A 21,157-nucleotide genomic window follows, 5' to 3' on the forward strand; every position below is an offset into this window, starting at 1 on the left:
CACTACGGACCATACCAGCAATAATGAAAGCTCTCAGTGACTCCCAGTCCTTACTGGTGAGTTCTGTAGGTATATATGTAGTCCCTCTGCAGCATCTAAATTTGGGTGTCTAATCTCTCCTTATAACACTGATACAGTTAGCTAGGGCTGAATCTAGCCTTTAGGCTGTGTCCTGAACTCTCTTTTCTCTCAAAGTCAAATATTATTTTTAGCTTTTATTGACCTGACTATCTGACTCCACTCAGCATTTGTTTCTGGTCAAATGCACTGCTCCCCATCTAGGTCTGAACTGACTTACCAAAGAAGTTGTGTTCTTCAGGCATGAAATGGGTTTTTATTACTGAGGTCCACAGTGCAGATCATTGGAAGTTATGTAATAATATGAAAGGACATATAATTGAAAGGCTGTCAGAAGATAAAAGGGTATCAACTTCCCAGAGCATTCACATTGCAACTCCTGAAGCTGGCTGACATTGAAAGAGTGATTCACTGTTCAGTGCTGGCCCCTCTGGTAGCAGCTCTGCTCCTCCTCACTGCTGCCTGTTGAAATATCACAGTCTGCAGCATGGAATTTAATACAGGAGTTTTCCATTAAAGACATTAGCTGCTGCATTTCTCAGTTACTTCTGGCTCAACTCACCTGCTGGGGACACAGTACCTTGTCCTTGAATAGGCAGGACTGCCTTCATTCTACTCTTCCCACTGGAGCAGCGAGAAGTAGAGTGTGAGTATGTACTGAGCAATGCACAACAAGTGAGTAACTGCAATACAGGCATACATTATTCTTGGATTTGTTTTAAATGTCAAGCAATAATACGTAGGAAGTAAAAGTAAGTCTTTAACTATCCTGACATTCTCCTAAATGTAAAAAACCATAAGAGGTGCCTGTATTTACTACAAATAATAAAACTGGAGCGTTACGCTAATCAAATTCAAATCAGTTCAACTGCATAATTTTCAGTGAATAGGTGCTTATAAAACACAGAATGAACTCCAGAAGGGAAGGTTCATTGCTTCCTAATCAAAAGCAGTCAGCTTTAAACACCAGCCAGTCAGGTGATAGGTTTGTCATTTCTCAGCTCTGCTCTTGGAGGGAATTTGCCAAGAAGGCTTGACAGCCTTTAAACTTCACAGAGCATTTTTTGCCTGTTTTTGAACATCATGTTGAGCTACAGAAAACTCCTGGGAGACTGGGAGGAGAGGCAGAATAACAGCAGTTCTATTAAAATATATTTGCTGCAATGAATGTCAAGCAGATTTTATGGTGCAAAAAAACAATTCCTGAAAAGAAATTTTGACGCCCCCCTCAGGTCTGATTCTTTCTTGTCTAATGGTGTCCAGCTACTTTGGGGACTGAGGAGTGTCAGTGATTAATTGTCTGGGTGTCAAAGAAATAAAGGCTCATAATGCATCATTAAAAGCTAGAAATCAGGGTGTCTGAACTATCATGGGAAGCTTAAAATTAATATATTACCTCTATGTACAATTAACAGTCCAAGTCAGAAATCATTTGCTTTTATAATTTAGAACAATGGCAGCTCTCCAGTGAAAACGTATTTACAGTAGTTTTACAATGCTTTCTAGAGGCTTAGTACAAAAGGGAGAGACAAAAATTAATATGCAGCAAGGCAGTTAAAGAGAAACCTGTCTTTGAACTGTTCTTTCATTTTAATCAGCATGAGCTCTGCTAAGTAGGGAAAAGAATTATGAGTAGGAGGCTAGCATCTAGGTTACTGAGGGCAAATCACTCTCAGGGGAATAAGTTTGCAATCTGAGCAACAGTCTCAGCTGTGCATGACTTGGGATGAACAAGTCTTCTCTGTTTTAACCCAGCATCAACATCAATTGCAAGGTGGCCAACCTCAACCAAATTCCCCAACATGAAGGTCTGTTCTCCCCTCCAATGGCAATTGTAACACTGTGCTAGAAGAATTTTTCACTGTCTTTTATTTCTATTTTCCAATGTCTTTCTAATGTCATTCTAGTGTTTTCTATTTCACATCCTCAGCTTTGGGACCTCATACATGTTTTAGTAATTTTTGGTATTGGTTTGAGTTCCATTAAGCTTCTTAAATTCTTAAATAGCTTCTTGGAGGGATTTTGTTGGATTTTTTTTCCTGTAGCTTAGGTTATAAAAGTAGCACCATAAACATTAATTGAAGAGCCATTAAGCAGTAGGGCTGTTTGTTTTGGGTTGATAGAGGACATAAAACTTCATACCCTGTGGTGGAAAACAATTAGATCTGATGATGAACATGCTATTAAATATACCATTACCAGACTTCTATCAGTTTAACTTTAGAAAATAACAACCAGCTGTAGTCAAAGCATACACAAAGGATAGAAAGTCATATTTTAATTGTCATGTCATAGCCTGTTATAAATATTGTCATTTTTAATGTTTTATGCTAATGACAGTGACTAATAGTAGTCATTACCTCTGTTCATTTTCATAAAAATTTCCTCTAGAGAATATGATCACAGCTAGAGTGCTGTTTAAAATTAATTTTTTTTTTTTCTAAAATAGGTAACATAAAAATATTTAAATACCGACAGGTTTGTTGACTATTTAATTTTGTAATAGCATGTGTTCGACAACTCAAGCTTTTGTTGATTGTGCCATAAGTTGAACAGATATCCCTTTCAGAAACATTTTTGGCATGCGAGCATATGTCATGTCTCTGGTCTCTGAACAGTGGAAGAAAAGGTGAATCTTACAGAAGCCATAAAAAAAGTCTGATGCTACCCCTGTAGAGGATTAATATTAAGAACATTGAATTTTCTCATCCATTTCTTATTTCAGTTATGAATTCTGCTTACTTGACAGGTACAGAGTACTTCATTATGTGCACGAACAGAAATGCTTAAATGGATGAAGCAGCTATTTACGTCTGATAGGAGCTAAGTGGGACATTAAATTAATGCCAAACAAGTGAGTGCTCATTTTAGTTTTGTTATAAATGGCTGCAGCACAGCAGTAATGTGTTGACTCTTATGTGCTGACAAGTTCTATATTTCTTACAAACTTCCCTTAGAGCTCGTGGTAGAAAGACAAATTCACACTCTGCATGATGAAATTAGCAGCAGATGCATTAATAATTGAATAAGGATCTCTGGAGACACACCACAGCTCAGAAAGAGAGTTGTTGACTGGCTGGTTTAAGCTTCTGTTCTTATATATATGCACTTACATAAGCCATGAGTTAAGAGCTGCTGCCTGTATGTAGCCTTTGATATCAAATCCACTTCCTGCTCTTAGAAGACTTTGCATAGTTACATTTGACAGGTCAATGAGCAGATTGACAACCATTAATCTGGGCAGAGCGTGGCTTTGCTCGTTCCCCCTTCTCTCTGAGTGTTCTTAAACTTCAAGGCAAACTGAATGCAGTTTCTTTAGAAATCCTCTCCAGACAATGAGTGGGATATGAGTTACTGGAAGACTTTCACTGTATGCCAGACCGTCATTTCTCTAGGATTGAAAGTTTCCTGAAGTGCAAATCTCATCTTCTCTCACAGAAGGATTAGGATACTGCCATCTTCCTTTCCAGCAAACATGATGTTTTTTGTTCCACATGCCCAGGTTTGAGAGGGAAGGAATTTCACAGAATCACAGAGACCACAGTGAATCACCTGATCCCACTTCCCTTCTCATGAAAGTCCATCCTAGAGCACATTGCACAGGCTTGTGTCCAGACAATTCTTTAATATCTCTGGTAAGGGAGGCTCCACAACCTCTCTGGACAATCTATTCCAGTGCTGAGTCACTGCAAAGTGTTTAAAGATTTAAAAGATTAAAGAAGTTCTTCCTCATACTCAGGTGGAATTTCTTGTGGGTCAGTTTCTGCCCATTGTGTCTTGTCCTATTGCTCGGTGCCGCTGAGCACAGCCTGGAAACCTCTTCTTGACACCCATCCTTTAGATACTCATACACATTGATGAGTTCCCCTCTCAGTCACCTCTTCTCGAGGCTCAAATGGCCCAGCTCCCTCAGCCTATCCTTGTAAGAGAGATGCTCCAATCCCTTAATCATCTTTGTTCCCCTCCACTGGACCCACTCCAGCAGCTCCGTGTCTCTACTGTATGAAGAGCCCAGAACTGGACACAGCACTCCAGATGTGCCTCACCAGGGCTGAGCAGAGGGACAGGATCCCCTCCCTCAGCCTGCTGGCAATGCTTTTCCTGACATACCCCAAGACACCATCGGCCTTATGGGCCACAAAGGTACACTGCCAGCTCAATTTGTGTCTTTTGGACAATAACAAAGAAAGCAAGAGGATTGCCAGAAAAATAAGTCTGCTTTTTAAAGATACCACCAAGTCTTTGATGTAATTTTTAATAGTTACTTTGCAATCACACCAAATAATATTATGCTCAGAGGATATAGACAAAATAGTGTGATATTTCATCCACAGCAATACTACTGGAGCAAATACTTCTGGGTTTAAAATCAGAACTTTATTGCACTATTGCCAAGAGAGTGATAGTAATTTGAATAGTCTAAAAATTTGTTCCAGTTTGAAGAAAGCCAAGATTTAGCACAGTGTTAGTAGATTAACTCCACAGAGCTCTCCTAACTGTGCATGCAAACTTCAGTCGCAAGTTTTGAGCACAGGTTGACTTCTGTGTTTTGCTTTCCTCCAGATTATTTTATAAATCTCAGGATCTGTAAGAAAAACTTACCTTCAAAATACCTATCAGTGTATTTTCTGGAGTTTTATCAGCTAAAGAAATGCTAATTCTAATCCTAGCTTTTAAGTATATTAAATTATAATATATAAAAATATATATTTTAATAATAAACGTATTGCAATATTTTGCATAAGCTACAATATTATTTAATAAAGTCTTTAAAGCAATACTCAATATTCAACTGCCTTTAAAACAACACTTCAATTCCTCTTATTTAGATATGTAGTTCTTTTTATTCAATAATAGTGCATGTGTTATTTGTTCAGTAAGTGTTTGGTATGAATCTCATCATAATGGAAATATGGGATTTGAGATCTTTTTAGCATGAGAAACACTTAAACAGTTTCTGTTGTCACTTGAAATAAGAGTTAAGTCCCAGAGATTTATATTTGTATAACGAATTATTGTCTCATCTAAACCACAGAATCAGTAGGTTGGAAGAGACTTTCAAGATCATCAAGTCCAACCCATGCCCCAACACCTCAACTAAACCATGGCACCGAGTGCCACATCTGGATACACTGAAACACTCCACAAGTGGCTCAGCTGAGGAAAGAACAGTACATATTTTGCTTTGTGATATTGAACCACAGTGCAGATATTAAGAGATCAGAGACAATCAGGTGAAGGAGTAAGCATGCCAAAATAATACCCTGGTTTCAGCATCACGTCTACTTTTGGAGTGTTTAAAACAAAGATGTGAAAATTTTATTTACATAAACATTTTTAGTCAATGGAGCTACCATTTCAGAATTAGTGTTTTTCATTTGATTCACACATGTATAATACATTCCACTGCTGTTTTAAAAAAAGTAACCTTACCATCATCTGAGTTTTTAAGGAAAAGACTAAGGACTCAAACAAGGTCATGAAATGCTAGCTGAGAGGAATATACATGAGTTGCATAGACCAAAGAGGAATAAAGAGACTGCATTGATGGGGGCAGAGGGAGAGAGATCACGAATCATTAACTATGGCTTTATGCTTCACGTCTCTCTACAGTGGGTTTAACCCTATTAACTGATTTCCATTCATTCTGTCATTTCCATGGAATAAGATCCTAAGTCTTCTCCAGGTGAGAAATGAATACTATGCAATCCAATAACTTTTGTACCTATTGTTAGCATACATAAGGCACATCAGTGGCAACAATGTTTATTCTTAACATGTGAAGTAATCACCAAATTTCACAACTCTGGCAGTGTTCACTCCTGTAAAAGTGATGAGATATTTCTAAAGCCTTCTAGTGAGTGAATAAACCAATGGGTTTTATCCATGTTTTGCAGGTCACTGGACGTTCAAAACAGCAAAGCAAATTAAAAGAACCACTTTCCTTTTTCTATCACAGTAATTTTGCACTTGAGTATATGAGCATTTGCTAATATAAAAGCTATTGGGGAAGATATGAAGGGAACTTCTAACACTGCCTTATAAGGTAGAAAATAAATGTTGCATTTCAAATCCAGCTCTCCTTGAAATTTATTTCATTTTAAAAGGCATCTTCAGCACCAGATTTTTGTCTCTGGAGACTTAAAATCAAACAAATCCACTTAAATTGAAAACAGAGTTTTCTAATTATCATGCTGTAACCTCAGCCTGAAGATCAAGTAGCTACATTTTGATTTATGTCTCATCACTACTATTGATATTTCTTCAGGCCATAAAATTTTTATCCCTTGCCCTTCTACTCTTCATGGTCTTCCTCAGTTGTTCCCTTCTGTTATTGTTGCTGTTGTTATTATTATCATTATTATTACTATGTTTCCTTGAATATTTTTCCAGATATTGTTTAGGTGCCTCCTTTTTTGGGAATAAGTTAGCAAGTCTGTTAGTACTCCGTGCACCTATTTTTACTTCTCTACAAATTTCCCAAAAGAATAAATATTTCCTTAGACTCAAGGAGAAGCAAATGGATCCTCTTAGTCACTAGGTAAATGCACGAAGAAAGTTAGGCTAGGATCTCAAGATGGAAGTTGGAAACAAAGCAAGATGGAATACTTTTGTTCTCTGAAAAATAAAAAGCTGTGTGTCTTGGAGGCTGCCTAGCAGGGATAACTGAAATTTAGTCAAGGAACAAGGATATTGTGCTTACCCTGCAGTGCTTGCATAGAAATTACCCATAAAGATCCAAAGAGTACAGGGTGCTTCAAAATAGGTGAGAACGCAGATTTAAAGGCATGACTTGGAGCAGATCCTGAAAACTCCTGTGCCCAGACATGAGCAGAAAGCTGGATGTTAGCACAAGAAGTTTCCTTGCCAGGGCAACAGATTTTACACTCTCTATAGCTTTAACAGCAAACTTACATGAAGTTGAAGCCTTAAAGTTGAACCCAGATTTTGGCTTATTTGTTTCCTTTTAAGCAGTAGTTAAGAAAAGACTGACAATGCCTGTATCATTTTCCATAGTATTGAAACAGGCAACAAATTATCAATGTTAATATAAATAAGAAATAACACAGGTTGGAATCATACTCTTCTATGGGTTAAAAACTAAAATGATCAGCATGAAGCACCCTCATCTCTCAGTAAATGGAGCACAGATAAAGGCTGCATGTGTTGGCTCCAGGCTCCGTAATCATCTTCCACTTGAGCATGGGGGGTTGGTGAAATAAGCAGTTACACTGATAAACAGAGGACCTCTCTCAGATTGGGCTATGGACCTAGAAAGAGGTGGCCTGGTGGATAACCAGTGCCAAATCTAAGCTGAGGTTACAAACATAGTGATAAGTTACCCAAGAGGAAGAACTGCCAACAGAGGAAGTTCATCCCCCAGTCTCAGAAATCCAATGTCTAATTTTTGTCTCAAAGGGGAAGAATTTACAACTTGTTTGGGGTTTTTTTTAATAAGATATCACGCTCTAGAATTTTTCTCTGTGTTAAATATACAGAGCAGAATTCAACATTAGGATTCCCCTAGAAGACTAAAGTGCTGTTTGCCATGTTCACTCTTACTGAGGGATTATGGAGTCATGTTTTCACCAGAATTATGGATGTTCACATTCCATGTAAACACATATTTATGAAATGTTTTGAAGCATTTCAGTTCAGTGCTTGCTAGGAATTGGGCATAGTGATTTGTTCAAGCTCATTTGGCATTTTTTTTCAAAAAGTTGGTTTCTCTGAGTTTTTCTGCTCTTGCTTGTTTCTAAATTCAATTAATAACAAAATTTTCATCTATGGGGACCACTGGCAATTTAGCCACTAGAATTTTCAAGTATTTTAGGTGCAGATTTAAGCAGACTATTGGGCTATAAATCAATCTAATATTGTAATTGCCCTTCACATTCAGCTGTTTATTGTTTCTTGGATATCAGTTACACATCAAGCAGATGTTTATTTTAGATGGACACAATGGCTTCTGGATATTTTCTATTAATCCAATGAATTTAAAAGCAAGGAATAAAAAATTAGTATCCAGAGTTCTGAAGTACATCTTTCTGCATTTTGTCAAAATGCATGTTGCATATTGGTGTATTTCTCGGTGGCCCATTTTAACATAATCTCTGAGATGTCTTGTCTTTTCAGTTCTATCCTACTTACATATTTATGGACTTCCTATTTTGACATCTCACTTTGAGTCATAATCTTATATTCTAATTAAAGTATATTCAGCATCAATCTTTATATGAATACCAGGTGGTGGAATATTAGCACTTTATTATGGCTTTCCAATTATTCCCATTGCTTTTTATCATAATCTCATCCAGACTTTTTAACTTCTTCCAACTGAGCCTGGTCCAAAGAGATACTTAAGATATGAGAATATTGACACAGAGTGCAAGATTTTTTGTAATGACTGGTTGTTTTATTGGTAGGTGAATGGAAAATATTTTGAATATTTGGGTATTCACTCTGAGTTTGTCTGTGAAATCAGGAAGAATTATCTCTGCAGAGAACCTCACAAGAGGGTGCAAGGACTGTGAGCCTTTTGCAGGCTCTTCTAATGCATTATATAATGACAACACTGAAAAAATTATCCTGAATTAAATACAAAAATGTAATCTATGTTCTCTGTGTTTTCTGTGTATCTGCTGTTCTTGTGCTCCAGATCTCTTTCTCAGAATTCCTACTTGCCCTATGTCCCAGAAATATTTTCTGTAATATTGTATTATGTTTAGCATTACCATAAATATACTTCTGAGTAAAACCCACTTATTTTGTAAATATTTATGAATTGTTGAAAATCATTCAGCTCATCCCAGTATCTGTGGATTCAGCTGGAAGAATGAGGTAAGCATAACATTACAGTGGTAAATAATTCACTTAAGGAATACAATGTATATGCTTCAGAGGTACAGGTACCTCAGTAGAATCCTGCATGTTTCTGTCCTTTCAACAAAAGGGGCAGGTATTTCCATCACATGGAAATTGGTTGGCACAACTAGTTCTCTGTGAGAATTAGAAAAAGGGACAGCATAACTGATTTTGTCAAGGGCAAAAGGAGAGTGAAGGGCAGTACAACAAACATATATTTTTATATATATATATATATATGCATATAATTTAAAATATTTGAATGATCCTTATCCTAGCAAAGGACGGTTAAGAGTGATAAATGTAATAACTGTGAAAAATAAACATGAGAACTCATTTAAGCTTTTTACTAAAACCGCAAAAGTTTGACTTACCATAAGCTATAAAATATGTCATTAAATCATTAGCCTTTACAAATTGCCTGTTGTGGTTTCTGAGATACTTCTTTCTCTCCCAGTACTCTGGTTACTTGTGTCCAACTCCAGGAAGTGATACCTGTAAGCAAGTTCCAATGTCAGACAGACAAAGAAAGTAAAATATAAAGTCATATTGTACGGCAGTGAGAAATCCTGTTCACCTCAGCAGGTCTCATCATAGGTGCATAGGTGGTAAGATCTGTCTCTAAAATGCTGCTGTGCTAAATATGAGGTACAGCAGACATTTAATAAATGGGTTACATCAAGTCTGTTCAAAGATGTTCTGTAGAGTATAGTCTATGTAGCAATAAAAATCTCCACAATTTTTATTAATTCCATTAAAGTGGCACGCTACCTCCAAATATTTATAGAGATCAAGCAGACTCACTTCAGGACAAGTCCTTCATACATACCAGAGGGACCTTTCCTGAAATGTAAACAGTTGGCATCTGCTGAACTGTAATCCCTAAATCAGAAACACAAATGTTTGGATTAACAAAAAATGGAAAGCCTCATTCTTTATTGTTGACCTCCCAGTACATATTTTTTCACTTTCAGTGTTGTGTGCATGACCAGCATTCTTTATTCAGGACTGGAAATGCAGTGAATTTCTAGCATAGTCACCACAAAGGACAGTAGTGATAACATTCAAGCAAGCACAAACCCTCAGTGATGCTCACTGACTTCAGAAGATTTGAAATCAAGCCATCAGTTCAATGGTGCACACGTGATTCAGTATGAAGCAACTGAGATTTGACACCCTTAAGAATCAGATAAATAAAAGGATATTTATTTTACCCCTTTTAAAGAGTATATTCATCTGAGAAGGGAGGAACTTGAGGAAATATAAAATACAAGCTTGTGAGTACCATCATTGAAATCCATTTGGTTTTATACACAGAGAGTTTTAGCATCCCACTGCACCAGGGACTGTATTCAATAACTCTTAAATGAAAACATTTAACAGACCTGGAATTGCTGTCTGTTATATGTACATGCATATATGTGTAATATATATGTAATACAGAATGAATATCCCATTGTACAAACTAAAGCTATAATAATGAGCAAACTGCTTTAATTGGAATGCTGAGGGAATGAAATTTGAATTTTTTTTCCAAAGTAATTTATTTTTTAATATGTTTGAAATGGTGGTGTCTTTTCCTTGAAGAGATTAAATACACAGCGATTGAAAAGCAGTGAAAAGTTGATGAATGAGAATGAAGTTCTAGGTGTTGGTGCTGAGAGCCAGGGGCAAAGCAGTGATCTTGGAATGTCTGCCTTTTCTGGTTTGTGCTGTGGCTTTAGGCTTTATGGATCCCAGTAGGACGAGCCATGATCAAGCTGAGGTTTCATGGATTTCAGTCTTTTCCCAAGCCACACTCCAGCCACTGCTTCCAGCCTTATAGCAGTCTCCAAAAGTTGGTGGAGCTTTTGCAGGTCCATAGCACGAGGTGAAAGATCTCAGTGCTCCAGGCCAGCCAACCTGGTGAGGGGCTTCTCTGCAGCTCTGCTGCTCAGGGGAGTGGATTGGTATCTGCTCGTTGGAGCTGGCAGTGCCATCTCTGAACCAGCTCCTCTTTGGAGCTTGAGGCACTCACCAGCTGTTGCCTTTGGCAAGGTGACAGGGAAGCAGTCACATTTCCTCTGAATTCTGCCTCGCTTTACACACACTTGTGACAGGTACTTAGTGTACACTCATTTTTTTCCTTTTGGATTTCACAAATCTATTTGGGAAGTAAATTTTAAGTAAGTTTAAAAGAAGACTGGAATTGTCTACATTAAAAAAGTTTGATGCCTTGAAACTGCTACAAAACAATAAAAAATAAAATCCATAAAATACCCCTAAGTACAATTTTAATTGTTTCAATAAGTTCTTTCAAGTTGCATTTCCATGTTATTAATTTCTGGACAGTAGACTTCATTATACTGTGTAAGAAAAGGGGAAGGCTTTCAAATAAGGTTGCATATTGAATTTTAGGTCTGTGCCTTAGAATTTTCATATGACTTCAAAATTATCAAAATAATTACTTCTTGTCTATGCAAACATGAAGGGTTTGTCTTCATTCCCACTCTGACATAACAAATCCAAAATTCTTGGCAGTATAAAAATGTGCCCTGAAACCTATTGTCAATATTCACCTGTTTCCCTTTTCATAAGAGAATGTGATTTTACCAGACATCTATCCAGCTACCAGAAAAGCTGATTCCTATGGGATACATACATGGTTAATGTCTTAAGAGACTCAGCTACTTAATTTTTGAGAAAACTGTACAACATTTCAAAAAAACCCAAGACTTTAAAAAGCAGAAAAGAAACCAGAAGGGGGAAAAAAAGGAAAAATAAGAAAAACCTTAATGTTACAATCCATTGATAAAATCAAATTAGTTACCATGGATTTAGCTTAGCTTAGGTAAAATATTTGGGGACACAAAAAATATTTCATAAACACAATGAGATCTTCTGTCACATAAAATCCTTATCCTTTCTTCAAGGGCCTGTCAAGAAAACTAGGTTTACCACCTAAATTTTATTTTTCAAAGTAAAAGATAGAATGTTCTGAAAATCAAGCTGTCACTAGTTAATGCTGTCAAAATAACATGTCAATTTTACACATTTGTTCAATTGGACTTCATTTTTTCTTCCTCCTCATTTTAAATGATGTTTGTTCATTTCTTATTCTCTGGGCCCTTTCTTCAGAGTCCCAAGGAAACAAAACATAAAATCAATGATGCCAAAGTTTATGTAGGCTTAATATTGGGATGAAGAATGAAGGTGCCTGATCCTGCTGTCAATAAAATGTATTTGTGTAGTTCTCCATGTAGCACTTTGAATAGGGTGAGTGACAGCAATCTCAGTCTGAGAAGAGGAAGAGCCTTATGGCCCTACTGTATGCGTGGCTGTTTTTAGAATAGCCCAAAACAAACCATTCATGATCCTTAAAGAGATTCAGGTTACCACATGGAGACAGGCAAAGTAGCCATGCACAGTGCTGAGGAGTTCCAGGCTTTTTTCCATGTACTGCCCTGCTAGGAAAGCATGCCAAGGATTGCAGTTGATCAAGAAAGAGGAGAAATGTTTCCTCCAAGGAATCTTTGGATTCAGCAGGAAGTTCTCATGGTTCCTGTAGTCATTTGAGGTTAGATTATGGTAATTAGTTCATCCGTCTAGTCTTTAGTGCCTCCAATAAGAATGTCCTTCAAGGCAACCACAGGCAGAAGGGGACATCTGATGTGCCACACCATTAGTTCAAATATGTAGACATTAGAAAAGGTTGTAAATTGACGTTCCAGTCACTTTGTGTGTGTGTGCATTGCATGGATAACCACATGTGTATCCATAGGGATGCTAGATCCCTGAAAGGATCTTGAATTACTTGTTTTGGCTTTTTTACTTCCTTTTGATACTGTGCTGTCTGTATGAATTGAAAGTGAGAAAGGAGTTAATACCATATCTGTTCATCGTAAACCCTTCCTGACTGATGACTTGCCTTCTCCTGGCATCCAGCATTGTAGCAGAAAGCAACTGGTATAACCTGCAGCTACAGCTACTTCCAAAGTTCAGCTTCTTTTCCCTAATACTGATGTTCAGGCTCAGAAAAAAAATGTTTCTGAGGAAAAGTTATGCATCCAACTTCAGGCTGTTGCTTCTCTGGGTGATACTTACCTGTTTTTCCTACAGAGAATCATGTGAATTGTTACCTATCCTTTCATCCCCATGTTCATCTCTTAATATTTGTCAGTATGAGACACACCATTTAAAAGAAATTTTCTGCCCAGACTGGGCAATTTCCTTGTTACAACAATTTTTTTTTCCTTATTTTGGCTCATGTTTTCATAAGTGTTAACAGATTCTTACCCAGTGCTTTTTTAAATGCTTACTGATCCACACAGACAGAAAAGGTAAACAACAGCTAAGCAATTGGTCTGACAGATAGTGCAGTCCCTCAGGAGGCATTAATAACATCCACACCAACACTGAGTTATTCTCTCTCAGGAGCACCATTAGCAGATATTTCATCACCACTGTGCCTGTAATTCTGCAGCACCAGTCCCAAGGCTGGCCAGTTCTCCTCAGCAAAGGTCAAACTGTAGGCAAAACCACTTCACTGTTAAAAAAAAAGTAGAAACCAGCCTAAAGTGTTAAACTTCCATTAGTATGGACACTTACAGAAAAAATAATTAAACTGTGAACACAAGGGAGTAGTGCATTGACTTATTTTTAATTGTATACAAAGGGACAGCTTGCATCTAATTTTTTGTTTAGATTAATAATTCATTTTGGTTTAAGTATGTTTTGGTCCTGAGTTATTAAAAAAAATAGTGGTTTTGAGAAGAACACGTTGTCATTATAAATGTAAGTTGGGTATGAACTATGAATGGGATGCTATTTGATGACAAATGTAATCTTGGTGAGAGTAAATAGGTGAATAGTATTCAGAAATTGGCAGGTTTTTCACATTTGTCAAATTTACTGGAAAACCATGCACCTTTATGGTTTGTTGAAAAAGGTATGGTAAGTCAAAAATAGATACATAAAATAATTCTGAAAATAAATTTAAAAAAACAAGAAAATGTACCAGTAGTGAAATACTAAATAAATTCTTAGCTATTAAATCAGTTGAGAAAAGACTGAGAAGTAACTTGACTACAGCCTTCAGGTACCTACAGGCAAAAAGTATTCCTGACAGTAAAGAACCCTCTCATTTAGGAGGAAGGAATGTGTAATTAACTGGAGCCAAGAATTCCAGTCTGTTCCCCCATCACCAAATTAACAGTGAGAGCTTTCAACCATTAGAGCCATCTGGGTCTCCTAGAAAGATATGCTACATCTCATTCAGAAACTACAGAGGATGATAGATAACATTTTGGGACCACACAGGAGGTTAGACTAGACCATAGTGCATCGTTTCTTCTGCCCTTAATATCTATTTCTGAATCTAAATAGAAAGGGAATAAGGTTAACAGAATCTGGCCCTCAGTCATATATATTTTATCATTTAATTGCATTTCCATTTGAGGATTATAATTCAGTTCTATTATTACTTCATCTCTGAAATTTTTCTACAGGATACCAGAAATAGAGTATTTTTTATTCTCATAATTAAACTTTCAACCAAATAAAAGTTCTTCAGCTTGTGACTCTGAATTAGCATGTGAAAAATTTAAACAAATATAATTTTAGCTTCTTTGTTATGAATGAACAGAGCAATCATATAGCACAACAAAGTGTTAATATCTGTTACAGCCCTTGAGCTATACAAATGTGTGGTTTTGTTATGAACATGCTTGATATGCTATGCCTTGACTAGATCTTATTTCATTCTGTTTCTACAGGTTAGTGAGACTTTAATCAAGAAAAAAAAATCTAATGAACAGTAATTTGAAACACAGCATTTGGAAAGGTCAGAATGGTACATTACATCCTTATTATCCAAAAGAACAGATGAGTTTAATATCCTGGCAGCATTTTCCTGTGAAGAAGATATTAAACAAGAAATGAAAATGGCACAAGGTTCTTGCTTCCTTTTCTATGACAAAGATTGTAACAAGATGATGGAACTACAAAGAATAAATCCCTTTCTGCTTTAATGGTCCAACTGTGAATTCTAGATTTCAAAAACCTAAGCCAAGCTAAGAGCCAGCATGCATGCTATTTGTTTCAATTCCTTTACAACACACTTTCCTGCTTATATGGCCCTGCTTGTATTTTCCATTAATATTTTCTAGTCTTAAACATGGGAAGATATGTTAACAGAAGGTGCACAGTGCACCAAGTTTTGCTGCATAATATGTTGAACAAATAATGTACTTCATCGGCACTGATGAAAATACATCTTTTCCAGCTTCTCTTTGAATAACCTAAGAACCTAAGAGAGTATGTATTCCAACACACAACACATTGCATGTGTCCTGCTTTGGACAGTCTCTGAAGGAATGGAACTCTTTGAAGGCAAAGGAATTTGCAGTGTATCCAATAGGTTGTTTTAATATAAGAACTGTCAGAATTTCCTACCTTAAATCATTAGCTGCATGAAGATTCTTCCTTTTCCTTATAGGTCTAAGGGGGAAAAAACTTCTGGAACTGGATGTTGTAATTTATGACTAAAATACACCATGAGGGTTCTCATGTTAAATGTTATGATGGGAACTGAAAAAGTGCTGTGCTTAAAAATGAAAAAAATAGTATATAGCATGCCCCTGTATTAGTTACTTATATGCAGTCCTCATGAGACTGGATAAATGTGGTATTACCCACAAATGTAACAAGTTAGATTTCAAATATATTAATAATTATTAAAGAAAACATTTTATATCATTCCAAAGATAAAAAGTCTTGAAGTATTACTGGCTGAAGTACACCCACATGGGTTTGCACAAGCTCACAATTAGAAATCATGTTGAACCTCTTTTTCCCACACCATCTTGAAGAAAAACTTCTCTGTGGTACATTACATGCAGCATCTTGCTGAGAAAAACCATTCTGCTTTGGTCAAGAGAGACAAAACAACTGTATCCAAAATATGTTTTCAGTACCTCGAGTGAATGTATAAGTATGTATATTTATACTTGTTGGAGTTTTTTTCTATTTTCTTTTTTTTAAGTGATTTTATTTCCACTGGAGATTGTAAATGTATTTTTCTTCCTTTGTTTTGCAGCTATAAAGTAGGATAGCTTTTCAATGCATTGGCAATGTGCAATCTATTTTGAAACTTCAAAGGATTTGCAAAACTACAGACAAAAATCCCTAATGGGTGTTCATTTCATAAGTGCCTACAGAAATTAATGTTTTCTATGTGCCTAGAAAAAATCCACTAGATACAAGTTTCTATCAAGTTCCTTGTTATTAAGCTAATAGTCCTTGAAACTGAAATTACTACAAATAGCTCTTTTCTTCTTCCTAACCAAACATCAGCCATCCAATGTGCCATGTACAGAAAATAATAAAACTATTTTTTCAGTTCCTAATTATTATTCACAATATAAATCTGTGAAATTTTATATTTTATAATTACTAAGAACTCTGAGCTGATATACTTTTGCTATAAAAAATGAAATATATGCAGTTGTATCCATCTTTTAAAAGATCATGTTTAGGGCATGACTGAATAGAAAATCCAGGGTTTTGAGGGGAGACTCAATGTGTAGTCACACAAATATCTCCAGGATTTCTTAGAGAGTCAGTCCAATGTATCAGATGGATTTTGTTATACAGTTTTTAGTTCTCAGGATTTTTCAAAATATTGTTGCTGTGTCACACAGTATTTAACATGGGGAACACCTTGAATACATTGTGCAGCCTTATTTAGTTATTCAGTAAAATGGATTTTTTTCACTACATGATCACAGTCATTCTTTTTTGAAAAATTACCAAAATAACCAAGTGCATCTTATGAACCAATACAAAAGCATGAACTTGAAGAGACACATCCTTTTATCAATTATTTCCAATAAATAATAAGGGGTTTGGGCATTTCCATTAAGTCTTTCTTCAGTAGGGATGGTGAGTATGAGTTTTGCATAAAATGTTGTGCCCGTGAACCCATGAGAACATCTCCAAGTGCAAGGGTCATATAATCCTCTGTGAGGCATATTCAGTAAATTAACAGCAGAACAAAATTAACAAACAAAAAAGATGAGGCTGATGGAAAGGTGTCATATGGGAAACAAGATTATAAAACAGACACATCAAAGCTACATAACAGTCTATGTGCAGCACACACAATCCCACAAATAGGGTTTTGTGCCAGGAGTTGCTGGTTCACTGTAATCCCAGTAACAAGGACGCTCAGACTCTGTGAAATATGCTTTAAAATACCATTTATTGCAACTAAAATTTAAAAGAAAAAAAGGTTAGCACAGATGATCTTACATCCATTCAGGTGCTGGGAAGCCCAAGTTATGCACCACTGAACGAGCCTCTGTGCAGGCTCAGTATCTTGTGCAGATCCTGTCCATGTAAAGGTTACCCAATATTTCAGTCTTTTGTGTTCCTGTGAGGTTTTTCTAAAACAAAATAACTCCATTAATCATTTTCACTGTCAAAGAAAAAAGGATACACACATGGGAATTAGTTGCTGCTGCTTAGATAAAGGCAAGGAGTTGGTGTGACCCAGTGGCAGCTGCCCACAGGCTGCTTCATTACAATCAGCCAGCCAAGCTTGTCCTGAGGCAGAGGATGTGCAGAGCACAGCACAGACCTGCAGGTCATGCTGTGTGCACAGCACGTTTTGTGTGCACAGCACATCAGTGCAGGCCGTGCCTGTTTGGGACAACGGCTGTGTGAGACACTCACTCCCCTAGGAGCAAAGGTCTCCTGGTCAGGATCTCAGCACCTGTGTGCATGCATACCTGGTTTGCATCTGCATATAAAACTCTGCTTGTGTTCTCCAAAGTGAGCTGGTGCACAGTATTAAAGTCTGCATACATTAAAAGCTGTACATGTCCACTGCAAATACGCCTCTGTACAGGTCTCTGTTTATCAAGCTGACATTGTGCCAAAGTCCAATGGGTTTACAATTACAGAATTTATTGCCACTAAAGGGCTGTGTAAATACATTTTTGCAAGTGTGATTTTTGTGCCTGCAGCTCAAATTCTTGTTATACTTGCATTTGAATTTGTTTTGTTTTGTCACACAATGTTGCTTGGTATTATATGAATAATAATCCATGAGCTAGAAAACAGACTAAAGTCAAAGGAACAAAGTCAGTTGCATTGTTAAAGAGAGATTAAAATAATTTGACATGAAAGGCATTTTAGAGACAATACTGCCTGTCTGACTTGCTGATTTGCACAGAACCTAATGCATCATTCAGCTCTGCTACCACCTGACAGCTGCTCAGCATCTAATGGGAAATGTGAGGGTGGTCACAGTCCAGTTCATAGTGGACAGGTGCTGGCATCACAAAAATCATCATCACAACTGGCACTAATTGGCACCTTTGTTGACAGTCTTGGCAGAGAGGCCACTGATTGAATCTGCACAGAGACTTCTTGCAAACTCTGCTGGCTGTGGATGCAAGGCTCATCTCATCCTTCACTTAAACCATCCTTAGTTTTGCACATATTTCCGGGGAGCACAGTCAGGTCCTGACACTCTGTTTGCCTGAAATTTCTGCGAGCATGCACATTGCTGTGGCATCTCTCTGGAAGTGATGCCTCTGCACAGAGGGTTAGACACACCTCAGGGACAGCAAAACCTGCCAACTATGCTGGCCAGCAGAAGAGCTTGTGAGCTCTGGCTTGGGGTGGAAGAAGACAAAAGGGGATCAAACCAAATGCTGTTCTAAAGGAGAAGCTACATGACCCACACAGAGCTCCAGTTTCACCCAAGATTTTCTTAATTTTGGTTTATTTTAGGTATAACTGGGATTCTGTGAAGTTTTAGCAGCCACTTTTACTGTGTGCTTCTGTTTATTCTTTTGAATGAAGGTCCTGTTATTTATCTCACTCTCAGACATGATATGAGGCTTTGCTAACTAACCTGTGTCCTAAAGTATTTAAACATTTCTGATGGAAGTCCATAGACACATTAAATACCAGGATTCAAATTTATAGGAATTTTGTTTCTTAATAATTCTATTAAATGAGTTGCAGGCAGTGACTATTGAATATATCAATTTTGCATTTATACATCATTCATTCTGCTGTACATACAGTTGCATGAAATGAAGTTTCTTCTGTCACCTCAGCCTATCTTGTCCAAATCTGCAATTAAAACTAATTTTCCTTTGGTATATAGAAACCTGTACTGTTTGTAGGTTAATTATCAGTTTATATTTTTTTTATGTCCATAGACAAATAAGACAGTAATTTGACTAGGATTTGAGAATGTTTAAATGGTAACAAATAGAATTTAAAAGAGGGTGATGAGTTTGATTGCAATTAGCAGTAACTGAAGTATAGAGATGTTCTTAGAGCTCATTAGTACTGTTTTCCAAAGTGAAGAAAAAAAGGCAGGCAGATAGGAGGGAAGGAAGGACAATAAACAAAGGAAGTAAATAAAAAATAGGAAGGCTGGATAAAAAGACAGAGAACAGTTCTAATTTTATGTGTATGTAAAAAATGTTGAATTTATTGCACATGGGTTTGTCAGCATATGGATAAAAGTGATTTTAAAAAAACCTAGAAAAGTGATAAATGAAATCAGGCAAAAAAAAATTATAAAGCACTGAAAAAATATGTAAAAAACCCAAGGTTTGTCTGTATCAATGTACCTGAGGAAGAATGTGCTTTCATTAGGAACAACAAGGTTATAAGATAATATCAGCACTCAAAACACCAAGACTGTAAGATAATAGGAGGCTCAATACACCACCAAGCAAGAGTCTGAAATTCTCCCCATTGATTTTTCACTTGTGTATTACATCTGATCCCAAGGAAATACCTTCTCATTTACATGCATCTACATAAATTCTGGATGAAGCCACCAGCTTTTCGTCCTCCAGTGTTAACAATGAGCAGTGGCTGCTACACTGTGCTCCTGCAGACACTCTGGAAACATGTCATCGTTAGCCTAATGAGGGAAAGGGGGAGAGAAATTGCTAAATGTTTTCTCTCTAGCCCAATTAAAGGAGAGAGAGCAAGACGAAGAGAGGGGGAAGGTGTGCTGGAGGGAAAGCTGGGTACGTGACAGATTTCTTCCTGCCTTTAGCTACAAGAGCATTCTCGTTAGGTAGAACTGAAAAAGACAAGAGGATGTGGGAATACAAAGGATAAATCCTTTGACTGAAATCAGACTGTGGCAGCATGGTCCATCAGTCTGAGCTGCACATTACCTTCCAAAAATAGCTTGCTTGGGAAGGAAAGAATATGATACCAAGTACACTATTGTTATTACTGGTCTTAAGACAAATTATCCATACAAATAGAAAGGAACAAAATTTGTCTGCCTGCTGAAAGCCTCCTTGGCCATCCACAGTCCCCTTTTAGGACTGCTGTAGAGGGAGAGAACTGCTTGTGTGTGAAGGACATCTCCAGTTTAGAGGTTGTTGGGCTCACTGATAAGTCAGTGCCAGCTCACTCTTTATAAAGCAAACTGAATTGATCCCATGAAACATGAACTGTGGCATGAAACATGAATTTCTGGCACTGAATTGTGCCAGAAACATCAGGCCTGGTAGAAAGGGTGTCTATATCCCTAAAAACATGCTAGGTCCCAAACTTGTCCTGTGCCATGGACCTTGACACTGTCAGGTGGTAGCTCACTGGGCCCAGACTTTTACCAGGTACCACAACAAAAATTTCCCATTACAGATAATTGCAAGCCAGAACTCAGGGCCTCATGTCTGGCCAGTATAGATTTTTTCATGACTCGGAAGTCTTTGGGGGTGAGTGTGTGTTTTGGAATCCAGGTGAGCAGTGAGCTGAGGCTCCTAGCTAAAACCCATGGTGTGAAGATTTGCACAGGTATCACTGAAGCCAAGGAGAATGTTCTTTTTCCAAACACAGAAAAGAATGTTGCATCCAGTCCTATGGCATGACACTGTACACACATTCTCATATGACAGAAGAATACCTGCTGCTTTAAACTGCAGCACAGATATAAATGGACGTGCTAGAAGCATTTCTTTGCACCCACAGCTCCGCTGTTGTCTCCACATGCTGCTAATAGCACCTTTCTGCCATGCGGTGACTGCATATTGAAAATGTATCCAGCCCATGGGCCCCAAACACTGCTGACAGCCTGCATGTGACTCAAGGTCCATGGGCAGGTCCACGGTGTCTGCAACAGGACAAACACATGAGGAGGCAGGTGAGGGGTGGGAGTCAGAAGAATTTTCTTTGTGCCCAGACT

At 37.4% G+C, this 21,157-nt stretch overlaps 1 protein-coding gene across 6 annotated transcripts in view; it reads left to right on the forward strand.

Annotated features, from left to right (window-relative positions):
* KHDRBS2 (KH RNA binding domain containing, signal transduction associated 2) overlaps positions 1-16,361 on the forward strand; it is a 340,609-nt gene extending 324,248 nt beyond the window's left edge. The window contains exons 12-13 of one of the 6 annotated variants that reach the window (XR_005629817.1): positions 2,828-6,124; positions 14,697-16,361. The gene's annotated coding sequence lies outside the window, so the exon portion shown is untranslated. Of the gene's footprint in view, positions 1-2,827; positions 6,584-14,696 lie in introns of those variants that run through there. The other 5 variants (XR_005629820.1, XR_005629818.1, XR_005629819.1 and 2 more) reach the window with 5 other exon arrangements.
* The last annotated feature ends 4,796 nt before the right edge of the window (positions 16,362-21,157 follow it).

Source organism: Passer montanus, unplaced genomic scaffold (genome assembly GCF_014805655.1).
Source record: "Passer montanus isolate IOZ18808 unplaced genomic scaffold, ASM1480565v1 scaffold11, whole genome shotgun sequence".
In the NCBI taxonomy this organism is placed as follows: domain Eukaryota; kingdom Metazoa; phylum Chordata; class Aves; order Passeriformes; family Passeridae; genus Passer; species Passer montanus.